Source organism: Choloepus didactylus, chromosome 3 (assembly GCF_015220235.1).
Source record: "Choloepus didactylus isolate mChoDid1 chromosome 3, mChoDid1.pri, whole genome shotgun sequence".
Lineage (NCBI taxonomy): Eukaryota > Metazoa > Chordata > Mammalia > Pilosa > Megalonychidae > Choloepus > Choloepus didactylus.
Genome location: NC_051309.1, coordinates 215,207,475 through 215,211,706, shown reverse-complemented (window position 1 = coordinate 215,211,706; position 4,232 = coordinate 215,207,475). Strand labels below are relative to the sequence as shown.

General features: G+C 41.4%; 1 pseudogene; it reads left to right on the top strand.

Annotated features, from left to right (window-relative positions):
• Positions 1 to 2,266: 2,266 nt before the first annotated feature.
• On the top strand, positions 2,267 to 3,770 carry LOC119530645 (annotated as a pseudogene).
• The last annotated feature ends 462 nt before the right edge of the window (positions 3,771 to 4,232 follow it).

Genomic DNA, 4,232 nt, shown 5'->3' with positions numbered 1-4,232 from the left:
GATGTTTTGTCTCCTGGATGAAGATGGCTACTCACTGGGAACCATTGCAATCCTATTCTGTTTCCTGCACCTGCATGATGAACTTCCTATCAGATTTGGGTCCTATCTGGCCATATTCAGTGCCTCCAAAGGAGATAGAGGTTTCATTTGCAGTCCACTGTCATTCTGAGTTCAGACCCGGAGGCCATTTTTGTAAGTGGCAGACCCTTGTACATTATGCAGGGCTGGGTTGGCATCTGTCTGATTTCTGAGACCCAGATGCCCAACTTTTTCTCTCAAAATGATAATGTAGAGCCCTTTTGTCAAGGTCAGGATCTTTTTCTCGAAACACCTTATGTCTGAGATTCTGGATGATTTCGGGGGCTTCATCTCTCTTGATATCACCATGATTCAGGTGCCCATTCTCATTTCAATTCCAGTTCAACAGCTTCCCTTCTGTGCTGATGAGGAGACTTGGTAGAAAACAAATCCAAAAGCACTGTCTGCACCTGGATCCCCACAAGTAACCCATATCTTTGGGGTTCCCCAAAATTTTGACCAAGATTGCAGTAAGCAGCTTGTTGATGTGGCACTTCTTTTCAACTGATCAAGTCCCCATTGGTTGCCCCAAAAATCAAAAGCTGCCCCTGACACTTAGACCCTTCAATGTGATGCACTCCTTGGTGTGCTCAGGCTCAGTGATGACCAGAGCCAAGCCACCCACCTTTCCCGTGCTGTGGCCACATCGAGTCCCTGACCAGCCTGGTCAACTCTGCTGTCACCTCTACTCCTGTTCCTGCAGGGTGTGGGCTGCTCATGCTTCTATGGCCCAGCCCAATCCATGTCTTTGCCTTAGCTCAGCCCCTCCTTGACTGTTGCTGCCACCTTCTTCCTGGGCATCAATATGGCTGTGTGAAAAAGGAAGAGGAACTAAAAGAGGAACTGGAGGGCTTTTTCTGTTCTTCATCACTGCTTAATGCTCCATTGTAAGGATGTACCACAGGTTGTTTATCCATGCATTCACTGAGGGGCATATCCATTACTTCCAATTTTCAGCAATTAAGAATATGCTTCTGCAAACATTTTTGTGCAGTTTTTCATATGGACATATGATTACCACTCATATAGGTAAAAAGTTAGGAGCACACATGTTGGGGTAGTGCGGTTGGCCTGTGTTTAGCAAGACAGTCTTTCAAAGTGGCTTACTATTTTGCATTCCCACCAGCAGTGAATGAGAGTACCTGTTCTCCACATCCTTGCCAGCATTTGGATTTGACAGTTTTGGGGATTTCCATTCAATTAGGAGTACTCTACTACCTCATTTTTTTGAAAATTGCATTTCACCAATGACATATGATGAGAATTTTTTGCTGTGCTTATTTTCCACATGGATATCATCCTGGGTGAAGTGTCTGTTCAGACCTTTTACTGATTTCTTAATTGTGTTGTTTGTTCCTTTTTGTTGAGTTTTAAGTTTCCTTGGATATTTAGGATACAAATTATTTATCGCGTAAGTGTTTTTAATATATTTCCTCCCAGTCTGTGATTTGTCTTTTGAAGAAGAGAAGGTTTTTTGAAATTATTTAATGGAATTCAACTTTTTTTCTTTCATTATTCATGCATTTCATTTTGTATATAAAACTTGATTACTGATATACTTTTTGCAGACTCTATTTCCTCAAGACTGGGTGAGGAGACTTTTCCATTTTTTTATCATCAGGCTGCCATGTTTCCTTGTGTCTTTCTCAGCAGCTGGAAGTCATATCCTTCCTCCATCTTGGAGACTCACAGAAACAATTTACATCTCATTTGTGGGACAGCTTTCCTTTAAAAATACCCAGCCTGAGTCTGAAAGAATATCCGGTTACTGTGGATGAAGAAAGCAGCATCTTTTCCCAGCACTATGGAGAATGGTGAAGAAGCATGGATTATAGGACAAATGGAATTACCTTCCTCCATTGCAATTTTGATCTTCTGATACCAGAAATTGCCACCACATGCAGAAACTGCATTTCTTGGGGTAATAGGGAGCAGAACCGGCCCCTTTGTACTGAGAAATCACTTCTGGGATTCTTGGCCTTGTCCATGGAAGAAGGAGACCGAGAGAGAAAAGTACATGTTCATGATCAAGGCTGATACTGAATCCTTGCCAGAGAGTTTTTCCTTCCCTCACACCTAACCTGACATTAATAAGTGGTTTCACCAACTTTCAAAATAACTTTATCAAGATAATCAAATGCCAAGAAACCAACAAAAAATCACACACCATGTGAAGAAGAAAGAAGATATGGCCAAGCCAAATGATCAAAGTAAAAAGCCAGATAAGATAGAATTTGGAAAAACTAATAAAAGATGTTCAGACAAATTTCTAAAATAATTTCAGTGAGCTGGCTACAGAGAAAAAGGATATCAGGAAAATGTTAGATGAGCATTAAGAAGAATTTGAGAGAATAAATAGAAAAATAGCAAATCTTACAAACATGAAAGATACTGTAGATCAACTTAAAAATGTACTAGAGACACACGACAGCATTTGAGCAGGCAGAAGAAAGAATCAGCAAACTGGAAAGCCGCACCTGAATTTGAGTGCACAAAAGAACAAATGGTGAAAAAGATGGGAAAAATTGAATTGGATCTCAGGAAATGATGGCCAACACAAAGCACACAATTACAAGAATCATTGGTGCCCCAGAAGAAGTGAGGAGTAAAGGTCTAGGATGATTATTTCAGGTGATAATCGGTGAAAATTTCCCAACTCTTATTAAAGACATAAATATGCAAATCAAAGAAGCCTAATGAAGTCCAAATAGAATCGAATAAATCCAAATAAATACACTCCATACATTTAGTAATTAGAATATCGAACACTGAAGAGACTCCTAGAGCTCTAAGAGAAAAGCGATTAATGGAAGGGCTGCAAGATCTACCACCAGGACAATCCTGGGGGGGAGGGGAGTGTGGGGGAACAGGGTGCCAACAAGCAAAGAAAGTAAAACCACAGAAACTGAAACCTGTGCTTTGTTCGCTCGGTTCATTTAGCCCAGTTCCTCGGTGGACACACCTGGTATCAGTGTGGAGTGAGAAAACTAACACCATTCCTCTAGCTCTGAGTTGGATCCACCGTGACTTCTGACCCATCCCCAGGACCGGAAGTGCTGGGAGCTCCCCCCACTTCACTTGCCACCAACAGTGGACTCACACAGGGCAGCCTGGTTCTGGACTCTGTAACAGAATTAAGCAGCCACCATATTGAGCAAAAAGGCAAAAAACAAGACCACCAAGAACCACCCTCAGCGCACAGCATCCAAGGTGTTTGCCATGTTGGACCAGTCACAGATTCAGGAGTTCAAAGATGCTTTCAACATGATCGAATAGAACAGAGACTGTTTCATCACCAAGGAAGATTTGCGTGACATGCTTGCTTCTCTGGGAAAGAATCCAGTGGATGCACACCTTGAGGCTATGATGAATGAGGCTCCAGGGACCATACATTTTACCATGTTCCTCACTATGTTTGGTGAGAAGTGAAATGGCACAGACCCAGAGAATGTCATCTGAAATGCTTTTGTGTGCTTTGATGAAGAAGCAGCAGGCACCACCCAGGAGGATTACCTGAGAGAACTGCTGACAACCCTGGGGGATTGGTTTACAGATGAGGAAGTGGATGAGCTGTACCGAGAAGTGCTGAGCAACAAAATGGGGACCTTCAACTACATTGAGTTCACGTGCATCCTTAAACACAAAGCAAAGGACAAGGATGACTGAAAGAACTTCAGATAAAACCTTCCAGTTACTTTGTCTTCCTCTAGTTTATTTCTAAGACACTTTCCCCCACCTTCATAGAAACTTTTGCATGCATTTAGCTTCACAGCTTTGTCTTTTTTCCCCTCTCTTTTGAGGTATTTATTTCAGACCTTTCTGCCACTTAGCACTTGTATAATCAGACTGGAAATGAGGATGAGGTTATAAGTTGTGTTGAAAAAGAGTTTGTAAATAAAAATCAACAAATGTGAAAGCCCAGGAAAATATATCCTATTTCTAGTTTTGCTGGATTTTTACTTTTTTATATAATAATGCTATTTTGAAATTGAAAAAAAAGGGAAAAGTGATTCACAACTTAGAAGGGAAGTCACATAAGACCAAGCACTGACAACTCATTGGGCACCATGGAGGCAAGAAGGTAGTGATATGGTATATATATATTTTTAATGTTTTCAAGCAGAAAAATTGCCAGCCAGGAATTACTGTCCAGC